Source organism: Hyla sarda, chromosome 6, assembly GCF_029499605.1.
Source record: "Hyla sarda isolate aHylSar1 chromosome 6, aHylSar1.hap1, whole genome shotgun sequence".
In the NCBI taxonomy this organism is placed as follows: Eukaryota; Metazoa; Chordata; class Amphibia; order Anura; family Hylidae; genus Hyla; species Hyla sarda.
Window position 1 is genome coordinate 284,723,471 of NC_079194.1, and position 20,285 is coordinate 284,743,755.

A 20,285-nucleotide genomic window follows, 5' to 3' on the forward strand; every position below is an offset into this window, starting at 1 on the left:
TCTGGATAGTTCCTGACATGGACAGAGGTGGCAGCAGAGAGCACTGTGGTCAGACTGAAAAGAACTTCCTGTGGTGCATACAGTAGCTGAAAAGTACTGGAAGGATTAAGATTATTTAATAGAAGTAATTTACAAATCTGTTTAACTTTCTGGCACCAGTTCATTAAAAAAAAAAAGTTTTCCACTGGAGTACCCCTTTAAGCTTTTCTCCACTGCCAATTGAGAAAGACAAAATGCCAAAACTGATTGCTATATGGTGTCATTTATGGAATAAACCTTAAAGGGGTTATCCAGGAAAAAACTTTTTTTTAATATATCAACTGGCTCCAGAAAGTTAAACAGAGATTTGTAAGATTTGTAAAAAGATTTGTAAATTACTTCTATTAAAAAATCTTAATCCTTTCAGTGCTTATGAGCTGCTGAAGTTGAGTTGTTCTTTTCCATCTAAGTGCTCTCTGATGACACCTGTCTCGGGAACCGCCCAGTTTAGAAGCAAATCCCCATAGCAAACCTCTTCTACTCTGTGCAGTTCCCGAGACAAGCAGAGGTGTCAGCAGAGAGCACTGTTGCCAGACGGAAAAATAACCACTTAACTTCAGCAGCTGATAATTATTGGAAGGAATAAGATTTTTTAATAGAAGTCATTTACAAATCTGTTTAACTGTCTGGAGCCAGTTGAGAGATATATATATATATATATACATTTTTTTTCCTGGAATACCCCTTTAACCAATTTTGCAATTTAAAGTGAGTTTTTGCACACTGACTAGGGGACCTTGAATGAGTGGAGTGCCAACCATTTTTTTTTTTACACCATAAACTGGGAGCATGTTTTTCTAACTATTTTCAAGTCAGAACGACTTCTGTCTTTTGGTCTTTAAAGGGGTTATCCCAAGATGCCAAAGTTATTCCCTATCCTGGGAATAGTGGGGTAACTAGCTGGTGGAGGTTTGATTTCAGCACTCGGCAATCTTCAGAAGGCCTATGGAGCACACACAAAACGTTGGCTGCACATGGGTGTTGCTGGTCCATTCAATGGGAAGACAATTGTCCTCATTTTTCTGAATCCGTGGTGGTCCCAGCAGACAATCCCCCAACACACACTCAGATCACCTAGAAATCTCTGGATAACTTTGGATCTTGTCTATTGGGTTCAATGGACCAAACATGGTCTACCTATGACTACATTTTTATCTACATTACGATATACTTTTTTATTTGTGGGATAGATGACAAGGTCTAAAGGCCCTATAACCAAACAGAGCAAATGTTGCTACCGCATGTTTACTGGCTGAGGCTGATCATATCATTTTGGGCAATTTAAAAATCATCGGCCATATACAGACCCCTGTGTAATCCGGGATGTGCAGCCATCGAGTGATCACAACAAAGGTCCACTTGAATCTAGCGATCATTCGCGGGGCGCCCTACGAGAACGCTGCTCTTTTACAGTGCGGGTTGGGGCGTTTCAATAGGGCCCTAAGGTAATGACTTCATGTAGATTCATCATATTAAATTTTGTTTTTTCACCAAATAAATCTTTCATATTTGAGCTAATACTAACATGACCTCAACTTCTATCTATTCTACATCTAGTTGTCCAGAATGCCATAATTACTTTTAAAGGGGTTTTTCAGTGGAATTTTTTTTTTTTTTAAATCCACTTGTGCCAGAAAGTTAAACAGATTGGTAAATTGCTTCTATTAAAAAATCTTAATCCTTCCAGTACTTATCAGCTGCTGTATGCTCCAGAGGAAGTTCTTTTTTTCTTTTTGGATTTCTTTTCAGTCTGACCACAGTGTTCTCTGCTGCCACCTCTGTCCATGTCAGGAACTGTCGAGAGCAGGAGAAGTTTGCTATGGGGATTTGATTCTGCTCTGGACAGTTCCTGAGACAGACAGGAGGCAGCAGAGAGCACTGTGGTCAGACTGGAAAGAAAATACAAAATAAAAGAAATTCTTCGGGAGCATACAGCAGCTGATAAGTATGGGAAGGATTAAGATTTTTATATAGAAGTAATTTACAAATCTGTATAACTTTCTGGCTCCAGTTGATTTAAAAAAATAAAATAAAAATAAATTCCCACCGGAGTACCCCTTTTTAACCTTCTATGGTAAATCTTCGTAATGGACTTAGTCCCTGCCAAAGTGTGATTAAGATACATCGGCAGCGGTGCAAGTCACCAAAACTTTGTATTTGTTGACTGGAAGACTTGTTGGGTAACCTGATAGAGGGGCTGTGGTGTGTCTCCGGGGTTCCCTGAAATGGAGTTGATGATAGTCATCTGTGGTCTATGGAGTTGGCAGAGGCGGCGCACCATGTGTCGCTCAGCTGCCTGGGCCGCGCTGCCCTGCTCTGCAGACTTGCCTCATGCATGGGTGCGGCCTCAGGAAGAAACAGTTTTAATGAGTTCCTTTCTGTCTTCACAATGTTTGGGGGATGATATCTTTTACCTCGGTACAGATGTTTCACGCAGCAGATTGTAGAATGGTGATATCATTGAGTATCCTTGCCTACATTGTAGCGCACCCTTTCTCAGCCAGTGTGCCTGCAGCTGTCGCAAAACTACAGCTCCCAGCATGCCTAGACAGCTGTTGGCTGTCCAGGCATGCTGAGAGTTGTAGTTTCATAACAGCCGGAGGCACAATATAGTCAAGGATAGACAATGACATCGCTGTTATACAATCTGCTGCGTGAAACTTCTATTCAACAGCTGTTTGGGCATGCTGGGAGCTGTAGTTTTGCAACAGCTGGGGGGAAGCAGTTTGAAGACCACTGCTCTAAATCATTGTTTCCCAAGCAGTGTACCTACAGCTGTTGCAAAAATACAACACCCAGCATGCCCGGAGAGCTGTTGAATAGATGTTTCATGCAGCAGATTGTATAATAGTGATTTAATTGTCTGTCTTTGCATACATTGTAGTGTAGTGTTTCCCAGGGTGCTTCCAGCTGTTGCAAAACTACAACTGCAAGCATGCCCGGACAACCAATGGCTGTCCCGGCATGCTGGGAGTTGTAGTTTTGCAACAGCTGGAGGGCAGCAGTATGCAGGCCACTGCTCCAAACCAGTGTTTCCCAACCCGTGTGCCTCCAGCTGTTGCAAAACTACAACTCCCAGCATGCCTAAACAGCTGCAGAATAGAGGTTTCACACAGCAGATTGTATAGCAGTGATGTCATTGTCTATCCCTGAATATATTGTAGTGCACTGTTTTCCAGTGTGCCTCCAGCTGTTGCCAACGGCTGTCCGGGCATGCTGGGAGTTGTAGTTTTGCAACAGCTGAAAGCATACTGGCTGAGAAAGGGTGCACTACAACGTATGCAAAAACAGGCAATGATATCACCATTCTACAATCTCCTGCGTGAAACATCTGTACCGAGGTAGAAGATATCATCCCCCAAACATTGTGAAGACAGAAAGGAACTCCTTAAAACGGTTTCTTCCTGAGACGGCTGCCCGGGCATGCTGGGAGTTGTTGTTGTTGTTTTACAACAGTACGAAATATATAGAATATATATTTTTTTTTTTCTGTGCTTTTATGCTTTGCATCTGTTATTGGGAAATTTGTGCTTTTTTGCTGATAACATCTGGAAATAATTCCAATCCAGGTCACAACCAAATCCCCCCCCCCCCCCAGACTTACACAGCAGGGGCCAGGAAACCCTCCCTTGCCGAGAGCTGCTCCGATGCCCATGTGCACGCTTAACATAAGGTTGCAGGGAACAATTGTGAGCTATGTGCACCGATATACTTGGCTATGTGCTTTTTGTCTTTTGGGTGTGTCCGGCTTTGAAAAGAGATGGGTGCATTTGTAGACGTGTATGTGTGTGTGTATCTTTTATTGTGTAGACCTGTGTATCTATATATTAGTGCATCTATCTTTGTGTTTGTGTCTCTAGGCGTGCCTCCCTTTCGGCAGTACACCTTTTGTTGTCACCATGTGTGACCTTGTAACATGCGGAAGTGACACTAAATCTATTCTAAACAAAACCCTGTGTGTGTGCAGCGAAGGATCTGGTGGGGTGGGAAAATATAATCTAGCAAGTAAAAGCCGCCCAGACATTTTAGTTTTCGGCAGCTATACCTCCAGGGCCTGCTCTGCCTATAGGCAAAATAGGCAGCCGACTAGAGCGCCCTCTTGATGAAGGGGCGCCGCTCTGCCTGCCACAAGAAAGGTAGACGACCAGCAGTCAAACCACTTGTGCAGCCAGCAGCATGAGAAGGAGGTTTGTTACCGTGCATCACCCCAGTAGTAGCATAGTAAGGCTGGGTTCACATCACGTTTTTTACCAATACGGCACCGCATACGGCTGGGGGGAGCTAAAACCTTTCGCTTCCTTATCCCTGCCGTACGCGGCCCGTATGTAATTCATTTTAATGAGCCGACCGGAGCGAAACGCTGACTCCGATCGGGTCATTTTTGCCCCGTATGCGGTTTTCCCACTCCACCTAAAACCGTAGTCGACCACGGTTTGAGGTCCGGTGGAAAACCGCATATGGGGCAAAAATGAACAAAGTGTCCCAAGTCTGCTCCCATTTAATACATAATCCCAGCCCGGATTTTTCCTCCCCATGTGCATTACCTTACATTTATCAGTGTTGAACCTCATCTGCCACTTCTCAGCCCAAAACTCCAACCTATCCAGATCCATTTGTAACAGTGCACTGTCCTCTATTGTGTTTACCGCTTTACAGAGTTTAGTATAATCTGCAAAGATTGCTACTTTACTATTCAACCCCTCTACAAGGTAATTAATGAATATAGACTGAGACTAAGCCCTGTGGTCCCCACTAGTAACAGTCACCCAATCAGAATAAGTACCATTAATAACCACCCTCTTTTTTCTATCACTGACCAGTTACTTACTCACTTACACACATTCTCCCCCAGCCCGATCCTTCTCATTTTATGCACCAATCTTTTATGTGGCACCATATCAAATGCTTTGGAAAAATCCAGATATATGACATCCAGCGATTTCCCCCTGGTCCAGTCTGGAGCTCACCTCCTCATAAAAGCTGATCAGGTTAGTTTGACAGGACCGATCCCTCATAAAGCCTTGCTGATATGGGGTCATACATTTATTTTTATTAAGATATTCCAAAATAGCATCTCTTAGAAAACCCTCAAACAATTTACACACAACCGAGGTTAAACTAACAGGTCTATAATTCCCAGGGTCACCTTTTTGTCACCTTTTTGTCCCCTTTTTTAAATATTGGCACCACATTTGCCATGCGCCAGTCCTGGGGAACAGTCCCTGTTACTATAGAGTCCTTGAATATAAAAAATAGGGGTCTTTCTATTACATCACTTAATTCCCTTAGAACACGGGGGTGAATGCCTCTGGACCTGGCAATTTGTCTATTTAGATTTTTTTGTAGGTGGCACTGTACTTCTTCCTGGGTTAGACAGGTGACCTGTACTGGGGAGTTTACCTTATCTCGCTGTATTTCACCTGGCATTTCATTTGTAAGGTGGGGCATGTCAAAGGGTAGGCCAATGGGCGGAGTCAAGGGGGCGGCAATATTAGCTATTGCCTAGGGCAGTGTTTCCCAACCAGGGTGCCTCAAGCTATGGCCAAACTACAACTCCCAGCATGCCCAGGCAACCTTTGGCTGTCTGGGCATGCTGGGAATTGTAGTTTTTCAACATCTGGAGGAACCCTGGTTTGGAAACACTGGCCTAGGGTGACAAAATTCCTTGCACTGACAGTGTATACTGCTTTACATATGCACCTTATGGCTTACCTTACTATTTGTGCATTTGTATTTGATTAAAGTGTCCGTTTCACTTAAAAAAACATTCCACACGTGGATACCTTTTGATCTGTCGGGGTCTTAATGCTAAGACCCCCACCGACCAGGAGAAGAAGCAGGAAAGCATGCTTTACTCCCGCAATCTTTGTAGTCTATTGGGCGGCAAAACAAAGATTGCTCCGAGCCAAGTCATTTTCCTAATCAGTGGGGGACCCAACACTGAGACCCCGACCGATCTAAATTTTTAATATGTCCCTACGGCATGTCAAAAGTTTTTGCAAGGGAATGAGCTGCTGCTAGACACCCAACAAGCCCAATCTTTCTTTCTTTCCCTTAAAATCTGCTGCCAATCACATGGTTGTCCAATCTGGCCATTTTTTTAAGATCAAGCATGTCAAGTTATACTTTTTTTTTTTATTTATTTTTTTTTTATATCCACTTTTTTGGTGATTTAACCTTCTTTTATATTTGACCGTGTCAGTGCAGTAGAATTTTAGCTTTCATATCATGGACCTCCTGCAGTTCAATGGAAACAGCTTCAAATCATTGTAGATTAGTGGTTTCCAAACTATGGCCCTCCAGCTGTTGCAAAACTACAACTCCCAGCATGCCCGGACAGCCAACGGCTGTCCGGGCATGCTGGGGGTTGTAGTTTTGCAACAGCTAGAGGGCCATAGTTTGAAGACCACTGCTGAAGATAGTTAGCTTGGGATATTGTGGCCATAATACAGCCACCTTCATATGATCAAAGTTATGGCCAATCATGTGTTCTATATGGGGATGATAGAGGTAAGCCGTAAAAAAAAAAAAAATCTTATTTCTTTTAGAGAAAAAGGTTGTCCAACCCTTCCCTCCAGGCCACCAGACACCTTAGACCAGTGTTTCCAAAGTGATGTGCCTCCAGCTGTTGCGAAACAACAACTCCCAGCATGCCTGGACAGCCTAAGGCTGTAGTTTTGTAGTTCTGTAACAGCTGGAGGCACCCTGGTTGGGAAACACTGCCTGAGACAGTAACACAGAAGTGGACTGTAGCCACTTTACATAATGATATTTATTCAGAAACACTCATATCTCTAGGGAAAAATAGTTTCATGGGTGTTTCCACCATTTGCGCTTTTTTTTTTTCATATTTTTTTTTAAAGAATTTTAAATGGAAAAACTGGAGATTCTTGTAATAAAGACAAACTTTCTTTCCCTTTCTGGAGGAGATTTACCAAAACCTGTCCAGAAGAGAAGTTGCTGAGTTGCCCATAGCAACCAATCAGATCGCTTCTTTCAATTATAAGAGACCTTTTCAAAAATGAAAGAAGCGATCTGATTGGTTGCTATGGGCAACTCAGCAACTTTTCCTCAGGACAGGTTTTGATAAATCTCCCCCTTGGTGTGTACAGCTGCCATGCAGAGCTGTGGGTTTCCATAGTTACGACTACAAACAAACTCTGTGTAGTCTAGCTCTGCCTTAATTTATCTTTTTTTTTTATCTTTCCTCTACATCCTCGGTTCATTATGGACTGATATCCACACACACAGTCCTGTATTGGGTTCATGGCTTTTGCTTATATGTCCAACAAAGAGTCCAATATTTTGAAGGGGTACCCCGCCCCCAGACATCTTATACCCTTGTGGTAGCCCTTGGGGGGGGGGGGTGTATGGTAGTGGTGGTATGATACAGGTATATAAGGGGTTAATGTTAACCCTAGAAGAGTTTGTGTATCGCCAGGCTGAGGGCTGGTATGCTAAATCAGTGTTCCGGCCTATCGCCGCCCTTCCCAGTAACGATATGTGCATAAAATAACTGAAGGGCCACAAGGAGATTTGAACTTGAACTTGAATAACGTTTACTGAAGTGCTTGCAATATTCACGGCACAGTAACAGTCTCATATAAACAGTCCTTAGGTTGCTTAGTGACTGGCAATAGTTGCGGACCTTGAGCTAGACAATAAGTCTCTGAATTTAGGAAGAGATTTGCAGATCCGTCCAGATTTAGGGGAGGTATTAGGTCCGGTGATACTGCAGAGTGTTTGGGAGGTGATACACTCTATAATTATAAATGTTCAGTCGTTTCCGCAAGGCTCGGGCCTAACTCACTGGGGTTACTGCTGTACAGGTCCTTCTCTCATGAAAGCCCAGGAACAAGAGAGGTGTTGCTGGCTCAGCAACCCGGGAACAAGAGAGCGAAACATGGCCGCCGCTTCCTTATATGGGCAGGGGGCGTGGCGAATCTGATTGGTCCGAACGTCTGCCATTCACCATTACATGGGGTGATGGGATTGCTTACGTCACAGGGCCTCCAAAGGTCCTTAAGCTAAAAACCATAGAGTTCACCTTGTCACATGACCCGCAGGTCCTGCAACGCTAATGGAAACGAGTAATTAACCATTTATTTACATTACATTAATCTATGCATAAATTACTAATTATACATTAGGATAGAGGCGACTAGGGGTAGACTGACTAATAGGGATCCCTACGTCCTAGGGACTCTGGCTATGGGGACCCATGAATAAACATGTACCGTATAGAATGCGGTACTGGGACACCACACCCTATCCAAAGGATAGGGGATAAGATGTCTGATCGTGGGGGTCCCGCTGCTGGGGACCCCAGCGAACTCGGCTGTGGCACCCCAGACATCTGGTGCACGGAGTGAACTTCGATCCATGCTAGATGACTGGCGACACGAGGCGGAGGCTCGTGATGTCACGGCCCCGCCCCGCTCGTGACATCACGGACACACACCCTCAATGCAAGTCTATAGGAGGGGGCGTAACAGCCGTCACACCCCCTCTCATAGACTTGTATTGAGGGGGCATGGCCATGACATCACGAGCCTCCGGCGCTGCACCTGACGCTCATAACGAACGCCGGGTGCAGCAGGGAGATCCCGGGGGTCCCCAGCGACAGGTCCCCCGCGATCAGACATCTTATCCCCTATCATTTTGGATAGGGGGATAAGATGCCTAGGGGTGGAGTACCCCTTGAAGGTAGGTATAGTAGGGATGGAATTGTGATTTGCTGTTGAGTCGATGGCCTTACTTAAAGGGGTATTCTCAACTCGTAAGGTTATCCACTGCCTACAAGATAGGGGATAAGAAGCTGATCCTTGGGGGTCCGACCACTGGGACCTTCACTTATCTTGAGAATAGAGGACATGCGTGGCCACTCCATTTTACCCTTTATAGGGCTTCCAAATTGTTGAGTGCTAAGCTAGTTCAGAAGCCCCATAAAGAACAAATGAAGTGTTGGCCGTGTCGGGGCTGTACTCAATTTTGGGGACCCTCTGTGTTTGTTATTGTAGGGACCCCGACCAGCTAGTTGGGACTACCCCTTTAAGTTGTGATATCACTATACTATATATAATAAATGATTACTAGTAGCACACAGCGGCTCCGTCATCCCCATTTCTGGTTTGCTGAACCCACAAGGCATTTCTTCTCTCAGAAACTGGAGTGGGCACCATCTCTCCCCAGACACTATTATTATGATGGCACTGCAGTTTGTTATGTAATATTCAGCATTAATTACTGCTATCATTTTGGGCTTCTGTATAGTCCTGTTTATTTAGCTTGCAATCTGAGTGAAGCTCTTTGTTTGAGGGAGCTACGTGCCCCAGCTTGCCCTTAGTATGCCATGGTGGATAGGGTGGGGTCAGAACCTTTGCTATCCTTTTCTGCCCTAGAGCCGGTCCTCCACTAGCACAAGTGTAGGAATGTGGTTTACCTGGTCAAACAGAGGGGGTAGGTCCCTCCCCAGGTCTCCTCTGCAACCATTGTATAGGAGGATCGTCTTATCTGTGCCCGTCTTATCTGTGCCCGGTGGAGTAATAGGATAAGAGTGTCAGCTCTTCAGATAAGGAGGTTGGGTAATAATTACCCTCACGTGCAAACAGAGCTGCTAAATATGCAGTGAGGAACCCATCCCACTGGTGCTTGTGACCTTTTGTGGGTCATCTCAAGTGGGCTGTTATATGACTGCTGTGGGTTTAGGAAAGTCATTTATCCAGGCGGGTATGGTGTCAGACGCACACATGTGTACACACTCCCTGGTAGTTAAACAGCAGCTGCAAGAGAAATGTAACACTGTGATTCACACCAAGGAGAGGCCGAGGGTGGCTTCTACTGGGACAAAAAGAGGAGTGTAGTGTATGTACTTGTAGATGTGCCAGAGGCCGTCTCCTATCTGGAGTAATGATGGCCGAGGAGAATTTGCCTTCTGCCTTTTGCTCGGTGTACGTGGTGGTGGTCAGCTATGCTATGGCGCCCCCTTACATTTCTTTGCCCTTTCTAGTTACGAGATTTAAGATGGTTGACTTCTGTTTCCTGGGTGAGTCTTTTCCAGTATAAGATCACTACTAAAACGAGATATTTTCATGACTTGATGGAGCTTTACTTCTAACAGAAGTGTGGCCTATTTCTACTGCACAGAGTTTCTTTCATCCGGCTATAAGTGGAGTTCTGAAAACTGACAAATTACACACACTTCAAGGTACCTGGAGAAATTACTTTTCCGTTTTCCAAAGTGCAGATTTCAATAAGATTGAGTAACACTTGGAGCACCATCAGACTCCCACCAGTCAACTGATCCTGGAGAACTGGCATAGGCCGAGTAGTTTGCTTTTCAATGGAGAAAGGAGGGAAATGCTGCTACCAGACAACTCTGGTGGTGGCTTATGTTTCTGTGGTGTCCCGGTACAGGACCTCGTCCTCTCCCTTGTGTTAAGTCCCTTCAGCTAGAGCTCCTCCATGTCCACAGGGCTCTCCTGCAGGACTTGCAGGTAAGCAGAAGGGGGATGAAGCGCCGGCACATACGGAACTAGGCAGCCGATGACACGTGTAGCAACACACAGGACAAGACTCACATGTAGCCTGTAGCGGAGGTGCGTAGCCAAGCAGAAAGCACAATGTGGAAGCAAAGAAAAGACAGAAGCCGCACTCACCATCCAGGTCTTTATTTCGATCCGGTCATGTAGACGGTGGTAACAGGCGGGGGAGCTGGGTGGAGGACGGGGACCCGGAACAAGTTGTTTCGTGCTTCTGAGCACACTTCCTCTAACATGTCTAATTTAATGTATAGGACCTTCCCAGGTCATGTGATCTACTGTTGTGAATGTACATATATTTAAGGACCTTCCTGGGTCATGTGATGTACCCAGAGTTCACTGGGTTCAGGACCTACAGGTTTGCTGGCCAATGAGCTTAGTCCAGCCCCCTATTATATAAAGGGCTATAGTCTGGAAATTCTCCCTCTTGTTCCTGCACTCTCTTGAGACCTGGACACTAAAGAAGCACAATCAGCATATCTTCAATCTCAATTAATCTAGGCCAAAGCCTAAAGGATCAGCAGCCACTAAAACCGTGAGTTATAAAGCTCAACCTACAAATCCTGTATGACTACTATTTCACTGAAATCTTATAATTAGTAGCACAGTGACTGCATAAAGCTCATTACTACCAGTCCCAGCAAAGCCTGTGAGGAACCTGCATCCCGGTTACCTCAAGAGACACTGTATACTTGTAAAGACTGTTGCATAAAAGTTTCCAGTTATCGCATAAATTCTGCTGTGGACATTCCGTTTATTATCCCTGCCGTTTGTGGGCCGGTTGGCGGCAGAACCTTCAATACTAAGAAAACCTCCCCCTGGCGTCACGACAAATCAAGGGTTAATGCCACCAGACCCTGCATCACCATTGCAACACCCCAGCTCACCACTGGTTCCACCAAAGTTTGACCAAAGTGTATGGGGACCTTTTGGAACAAATCCTACTTTACCAGGCACACTGAAAAACGATATTATTTTTTATCAGTGGATAGATCAGGGGCATCATTGCTAAAGGATGTCCCCTATATCACATTGGGGACTTAAATGCCTACTGTAGAGGCAGACCATGAAATTGCTAGGAGACCATTGAAGAAAAGGGGCCTCATTTATTGTATTATTGGCTAGCTAGAACCTGTAATGGACTCTTTTTATAGCAAACAAGAGATGGCAAATTGGTAAAAAAAAAAGGCCATGGAAAGGGTGTGTAAGGAAAAATAAACACCAAGCCCTTGTGTTCTGGGTACCAAAACCCATCATAATAATGAGGCCCGAATTTAGCAGGTTCAACTGACCGACTATTGCGCAAGGGGGAGGGCCTCTCGGCTCTGCCCCCGACAGATGACGTTGAGGAAGAGAAAGTTTGGACATGTGGGATTCCAGCTGGTCAACTCTTTTCTTTTGACAGGGATAAGGAGTTTGGCAGTGGCTCTTCCCTTCTCTCCACAGAAAACCCATGAACGTTCGGAGGGATGGGGAGTGATAGATGTCGGGGGGGGGGAAAAGAAAAACTTTTTGCCCACAGTTATAAAAAGTATATGGCCACCTATAGTAGTTTTTGTCTCTTAGTTAGAGCGCAGGGCTTAGTGTGATTTTTCCATTACATGGTCCCTCATTAGCTTCAGTGAGTCTGTAAAGTTCAGTCTATACCCCTATTGGGATCGAGGGCAAGGCAAAAAAAAAAAAAAAAAACCTTAAAGGGGTACTCTGCCCTTAGACAACTTATCCCCTATCCAAAGGATAGGGGATAAAATGTCTGATCGCGGGGGTCCCGCTGCTGGGACCACATGATCTCTGTGCAGCACCCGGCATTCATTTAGAATGCTGGGTGCGGGCGGCCAGGGTCGTGATGTGACACCACTTGTGATATCACACTATGCCCCCTCAATGCAGGCCTATGGGAGGGGGCGTGGTGGCCGTCATGCCCCAACCAAGACCTGCATTGAGGGGGGCGTGGAATCATGTCACGAGGGACGTGGCTGTGAAGTCGCGCCGCCCGCTCCAAGCGTTCGGAACAAAATGTTCCAAACGCTGGGGCAGCGGGGTGCCCCTTGAAGATACCCATTGCCCCATACTAGGGTAAAAAAAAATACTTCCTAATTCCAAAAATGGCAGTCAGAATAATTCCCTGTTTCAACGTCCTGTCACAACATCAAGTGTCGCCCCTCTTGGGCTTTTTTCACATGGCGGAATAGCGGGCATCAGCATGTACTGGACTGATCAGAATTGTGCCACCTCTACAGACGGCAATGCATTTCTGAATGGATTCCTTTGAACGTTCTTTTGTCAGAGGCCGGAATTGGGATTTTCACGGCAGATGTTTTTCTGCCACAGAAATTCTACCTTGTGCTTGGTGCAGCAGAATCCCATTGAAAACAATGGGACTGTGCTGCCACTGGATTTCTCTACAGAATTATTCCGCTGGATTCAGGTCTGAAGTTGCGTTGTGTAAACATGGCCTTACAGTAAAGAATCCCTGTCTGTGATGATGCCGAAACCTTCTTTCCTCTAGACCAGTGGTCTCTAATCTGTGTGCAAAGCTACAACTACCGGCATGCCCGGACAGCCAACGGCTGTCCGGGCATGCCGGTAGTTGTAGTTTTGCAACAACTGATGGCGCCCTGGTTGGGATGCCACCTTGTCATGGTTATAGGCCTAAGATCTCGACAATGTGAATGCACCTCCAGCTTCCCCCTATCAGTTTGGACTCCATGCCATTCATAATAATAATACTCATCCTAATAATAATATAAATAAAACGCTACACATAGAAAAAGCAAATGCTTTGACCAGAGAAGCTAATATGGTAATAACATATATTCATTACAGTCGTCTTCCTGGCCTTTATCCCAGGTGGCTGTGGACATACAGTCGGTAATCAGGATGTGAGGAAGTTTCAGTTTAATGATCCACGGAAATGAGTATAACCTAGTCAGAGGCCTTGTTTGTGCGCTCACTCCGGTGACTTGCATACACAGGCTGTGATGACTTCAAATTGTTAATCCCTCAGATTGATCCGCGTTTGAATTATTCTCCTAGTCCTGCAGTCTGGTAGGCCTCGTATGTAGAAATTCTGACTATTTCGAGGGGGCCCTAATGCTCCTTTCTAGTAATTTCAATGCTGACTGACCAAGGGAGACTTGTATTTGTGTGTATGTGACACTTGACGTCCCTTGAATGTCTCGTGGACATACAATCCCGCTGCCCCCTGTGCCCTAAAACATGTGACTTAGTTGAAAATAGCGTCAAAACATTCCATGGAGCATTCCGCCTCTCACGTTACCTGGAATCCAGCTACGACATTCAGAGTCAGGCTCTTACACAATCCACGCCACTTAAAGAACCCCTTTCATCTCCCCTATATGCATTATAAATAAAGCTTCTGGTCTCCTCATAACCAGTTGAAAAGACATCTTACCGCCATGTGTGCAGAGGGTGGACTTGCTTGGGTCAATACGACTGCTATCGGCATTGTCTACGCTTAGATCTTTTTCTACTAACTGTTCTAATTTGCGATTTTCTACGTTGTGTTGTCCATCGTGGTCTGTAGAGTTTTGCCGGTTAGAGATGTCCATGTTGGGACCACGTGTCTCCAGCTGTAGGTAATAAAGCATCCTATAAATATGGCTAATGGGGTCCTAGTGAAGACTCAACGTAAAGTTGAACTTGTCTTGCTAAATATAGCGTGTTTCCTTTCTCTCTTCTACCATTGAAACCCGATATACAAGTGTCCATGACTGAGGAGCACATGGAGGTGGGAACTGTGTGCCAGGAACTGAATAGCTGAAACATGGATTCCTCCTTGGCATGGAGTGTAGTGGCAAAGTGACTGGAAATTATGACTACGTTTTCTAGTTGTAGGCATTCCCCCTTGTGATCTAGAGGGTGCCATCATATTATTTTTCTTTTTTTACATAACTGATCTACATGGATTTATTGATTCTGACTTCCATAATAGTGAATGGGATATATATATATGCTTGGCACGTTGTATTTGACATGCATGTTATCACTATGTAGATGCCACATCATTGTTTGTTTGAAACCATATGCCAACACGGGAGTCAGTATATAGCTGCGATTTTCGACACCAGTGATGGCAACATGTAAATGAAGTCAAGACCAGCCTTGGGGCATTTGGCGTAATAGGATATATAAAATATATATATTTAATCCGAGTTGTTAGGATACGCCTTCATACAGCTTGTTCTTTGGCTGGTTCTTTGTGGTTGCCTAATTGTGCCAACCATTTCGGCTCAGCAGTTTTCAACCACTCAGACGGTGGAAATTGCAAAGTCATAAGTACGGCTCTTTAATAACAATGCCGAGTTTTATGAACATTTGTCTCCGATTGGGTCATAAAACCACCCAGTAGAGACTAGCCATACATTTTCATATATTACAAATGTCTATAAAGTGGCACGGCTTTATAGAAGCGCTGGATCGGACTCCGTTCCCGATACTAGATTTTAGCCTGGTTCTACCGTTTGGCCAAATGCTATATAAACTCTCTACATTGCCAGTTTTCTTTTCTTTTATTACAAACTTATTTCCTCTTGCTATTTTATTTGTTTTAATCCACATTTCTGCTAAAGGAGCCCCATAAGAAATGTGGATTAAAAAGAGGAAATAAGTTGGTAATAAAAGAATAGAAAACTGGCAATGTAGGGAGTTTATATAGCATTTGGCGGATTGGTAGAACCAGGCAAAAATCCAGTATTGAGCGATCCAGCGCTTCTATATGACATTGATGGTAATTTCTCGACATAACCATGGAAAACACTCCAGTGAAACAGAGAAGCATGCTCGTAAGAATTTATTGCGGGGGGGGAAAAAAAAATCTAGGGTTAGGAAAAACCTATAAATACTGTCATGGTAACTACGCTATGGAACGTATCTGGTGTATGGGGGAGGGGTCCGTAAAACCATTGGCAATTAATAATTCCAAGAATGTGGGATATAAAGGGGATTTCTAATCTGAGAAATATTTTCCTTCTATTAGAGTGCGGGGAAGGGGGTGGGGGGAGGCGTTTATCAGCTGCAGATGTTGTAGACATGTACTCAGGGCAGATTCCCTCCTCTCGCTCTCTGTAATCGGAGAGGTATATGTGGCATTATACATGGATAAACCAGCTCTGCTAGATCACACAGCCTCCCCTGCATGTCTCTGCAAGGCCTCATTGCATTCCTGTACCTCAAAGCCTTTCTGTTCTCAGAACACAACAATCTTGCTTTGTTTCTTAACCCAGTCTTCTCCTTTTTTTTTTTTTTTTTTTTTTTTATAATAACCCCATATATTTTTTTTTTTAAATGTTACTGTCGAGTTTCTGCCAAACAGATTTTTCTCTTGCCCCCTCTTCCACCCCCTGCTCTGTCTCTGCACGTCGCTGAGCTTGATAGCCCCTCCTCAGTCAAGTCTGTTCAGAAATCACTTTATATTATTTATTATTATTATTATTATAATTATTGTTGTTATGATATCTTTATTCTTTGAAATGAACGTGTTTATTTGTGTAAAATAAATGGTTAAAAGTAGTTACAAAAAAAATTGTAGCATCTATAACCCGTCAACAAAAAATGTGTCAGAACGGCATATAGCTGAAATCCCTATCCCAAAGCCTACCTGTGGGCATTTAAAAAAAAAAAATATTTCTATCATTTATTGAGGGGGTTTCTGTGTAGCCTCGGTTGCCCTGATTCATACGCTGTTTTTATTTTGTTTCTAGGCCTTACTGTTGCCGAGATATAAGGATTTTATTACTTTGCTGCAAATCTGGACATTTTCCTAATAGTCAACTGGGCAGTAACTTTCTTTTTAGAAGTGGGAGGGAATATGCAAATCTGCAGATTAACTTTTTTCCAAAATAGAGGGCAGTAATTGACTTTCAGAAGAGTGTGTTTTTTTCATAGGCTGGGGGTAGTGGGTGTTAATCTTGTGCGATTTATATCCCCGTGGAAAACTGGTCAACTGGTGGCAGAAAGTTAAACATATATGTAAATTACTTCTATTTAAAAATCTTAATCCTTCCAGTACTTATCAGCTGTTGTATACTACAGAGGAAGTTGTATTTTTTTTTCTGGAATTATTTTCAGACTGACCAAAGTACTCTCTCCTGCTCTGGACAATTCCTTATACGGACAGAGGTGTCAGCAGAGAGCACTGTGGTCAGACAGAAAAAGAACTCCAGAAAGAAATGCAGTACAACTTCCTGTGCAGCATACCGCAGCTGATAAGTACTGGAAGGATTACGATTTTCAGATAGAAGTAATTTACAAATCTGTTTAACTTTCTGGCACCAGTTGATTTAAAAAAATTTAGTTTTCCACTGGAGTTCCTCCCGACTTCTGAGAGAAATTGACCTCCCAGTTGACTATTAGGGGAAATGTGCAGATTTGCAGCAATATAGTAAAATGCCTATATTTCAGGAATGGGGAGGCATATAAATACAATAAAAATGATGGCCCCAATCAGAGTGACATGGACCACAAACAGCTATAATACTGATTTATTTTATGAGTTTTTTTTTTTTTACTTAACTGGTGACCTGTCAGCTCTCACTAGAAGTTAATATTGTATTCGCCATGAATACCAATTCTGCATCATCTTTCCTTAGAACCCATGGTAGAATCATTCCTTTGTTGTCCCTCCTGGAAATATATAAATAAACTGACCTCTGTGAATTATCATTCCCCTTGTAAATAGGGGGTGTCCGTTAATGATGGGGCACGGTCAACACTGGTTGGGTAGTGTAGGCACACACCCTATGGACATGCGGCATGGTGCTGCCAAGTTTTCAACTCATTCATACATTTCCAGCAGGAAAAAAAAGAGGCAGAGGAATCTAAGAAAAGTTATTCCAGACAATTGGATCTTATGGAGAGTGCAATAATGTACTAGGATAAATGTTTTGAATGCTATTCACAAACCGGCACAAGTTTTGACCTGTCGTACGTAAGCTACACGTCTGCATGTCTCTTACTGGCAGGAACTGTCCATCAGTTTTATACGCACATTGTATGTCACATGACCATGTTGGCCAAAACGTATATAATAAACCTATTTTACCCAAAAAAAAATAGCAGCAAACAGAATTTTGATCTCCTAGTTCTTCTGCTTGATCAGAATCTAGTATAGTGGAATGGTGAGCATGGTTCCCGAAGCCTTCTATATATTTGGAATAGATGGAAAAGCTAGTTTTGCCAGCTTTGCGAAAAATCAGTAAGGGTAGTGGAACACATTTTGTCATCTGAACATTTCTTTGGCCAAGAGCTATCTCTGCCGGTCCTTCCATACACGTGAAGAGATGGTTTGGCCGGGCAGTCATGAGTTCTTGTGTTTCTCCATAGAGAACCAAAGCATTGGCCAGTTGACATCCACCATTCTTGGTACTTCTCTCTACTGGCATAATGTGTCTAAAAACAACTGGAAGGCCCCATATAAATTCGACTATTGGCTGGTGCCACCAAAATCGGTGGGTTTGGCTCACTCTTTTATAAATGTGTATGGAGGCCTTAAAGGGGTACTCCACCCCTAGACATCCAAAGAATAGGGGATAAGATATTCGATCGGGGGGTCCCATTGCTGGGGACCCCCGCGAGCTCGGCTGTGGCACCCCAGACATCCGGTGCAAACTACGCTCCGTGCTGGTTGACTGGTGATGTGGGGCCAGAGGCTCGTGACATCACGATCACGCCCCCTTGCGACATCACGGGCACGCCCCCTCAATGCAAGTCTATGGGAGGGGGTGTGACAACAGTCACGCCCCCTCCCATAGACTTGCATTGAGGGGCGTGGCCGTGACATCACAAGCCTCCGACGCTCTAAACAAATGCCTTGTGCAGCAGGGAGAACGCAGGGGGCCCCAGCAGCGGGACCTCCGCAATCAGACATCTTATCGCCTATCCTTTGGATAAGAGATAAGATGTTTAGGGGCGAGTACCGCTTTAAGACTTGAGTCTTGTTGTCAGCCAATCTCCTTTGTGTTATACCTAGTAGGTTTATAGCTCTCAAATAGGGAGAATCTATTATACTCGAATGTGCCTTCAAAGATGCATTGTATTTTCTAGTGACAGTAAAATGTTTGCTCTCTTTAGTTCGGGATCTGAACTGGTGACGGGCTTGTGCGCATCAGACATTTTAATCCATTAGCACCGGCGGGGAGGAGGGTAGTGGAGGGTAGACCCGGCCCGGCTTCATACAGTGTCCCAGTGTCTAGTTAATTTGGGGCGTATGGTCTGTTGATGTGTGGCCAGAGTCATGGGAGAGGAACGATCTTCAATTCTTTGTATAATATTTACACAGGGAGGTTTGTTTAATGTCACATGGCTTTTATGGATATCCACGTTTTTATAAGGTCCACACCCTGCCCCGTCTGTCGGTCCATCTATATACAGGCATTATTTACATTCCTAATTGTTATCATGGGGAGCGATATCCTACCGTGCCTATAATGAGATTTTTCTCTTTGTCCTACAGCCTGAAGTCCTAATGCAAACAACCGTGCAGACAGAGCCAGCCAGGTCTTATAGAAGGTAACCGACTCGAAATATCAAGGTAATTCATCCACCCCATATGATCCTATTACAACCCTTCCTATTTATGGTAGTAGGCTCGATGTGCAAGAGTCGTATGTAGGAGCAAATCGGTTTCAGGCAAATTATTGCTTATATCATAGGGTGCCACTAAAAGTAAATACAGGAGCAGGGACTCCTGTCTTTGACAGTGTACACTGTATGCTTCGCCGCTTGGTTTACATTTGCTCGTCGATGTACAGAGTTCTCAGCCCAGTTATTGTGTAAATGCCCGGAGGTGTGGTAAGGACGACCAGGCAAGCAAATGCGTGCAGCCATCCAGAGATAAGTGGCAATGCTGTATGCACCCAGCCCAGTGAGTGGTAACTAAGTGGTGAGGCATACAACGCATGCTTTGCCACCCAATGAGTGTACAGAAGCATGGATTTTGACAGGAGTCTCTTCTACTGTACATACTTTGTGTGATGCCCTCTGCAAAGCACCACAGAAAGTATGTATAGTAGCAGGAACCTCTGTCCCTGCTCCTGTACACAGGGGTCTCTGCTACGATACATACTTTGTGTGGTGCCCTCTGCAGGGCACCACAGAAAGTACATGCAGTAGCAGGGACTCCTGTTAAAGACAGGATTCCCTGCTTCTATACACAGAAGTCTCTTCTTCTGTACATATCTTGTGTGGTGCCCTCTGCAGGACAACACAGAAAGTACATACAGTAACATATGTTACATACAGTATTTTTTCTATTAAGGAAGAGTGAGTAGAATAATAAATTTAGACATTAGATAAATATTTGTTCAGCCCTCCATTTTGGGCAGCACTGGCCAAGCTTCTAATGCATTGTTTCCCAACCAGGGTGCCTCCATCTGTTGCAAAACTACAACTCCCAATATGCCCGGACAGCCAACGGGGAGTTGTAGTTTTGCAAAAACTGGAGGCACCCTGGTTGGGAAACGCTGATCTAATGTGTAAGGGAGTGACCATCAGGAGCCGAATATGTGTGTGTATATACACACACTGTAAGCGTAATTTTTGCATGTTAACCAAGCCCATGGTAGGGATCCTGATATAATGGTTGTCTACGTTTCGGAGTTTCGGGAAGCTTTATAAAACTTCTCCTCATTCCTAATAAAGTAAGTACGTATGACTCAGACGCTCAACCTCCATTTTAGATCTTCA

General features: G+C 44.2%; 1 protein-coding gene across 6 annotated transcripts in view; it reads left to right on the forward strand.

Annotated features, from left to right (window-relative positions):
• Positions 1-20,285, forward strand: part of AHNAK (AHNAK nucleoprotein) — a 93,596-nt gene that overhangs the window by 51,969 nt on the left and 21,342 nt on the right. For 5 of the 6 annotated variants that reach the window (XM_056527545.1, XM_056527544.1, XM_056527543.1 and 2 more), the window contains one exon: positions 19,054-19,131. The gene's annotated coding sequence lies outside the window, so the exon portion shown is untranslated. Of the gene's footprint in view, positions 1-7,124; positions 7,142-19,053; positions 19,132-20,285 lie in introns of those variants that run through there. The other variant, XM_056527546.1, reaches the window with a different exon arrangement.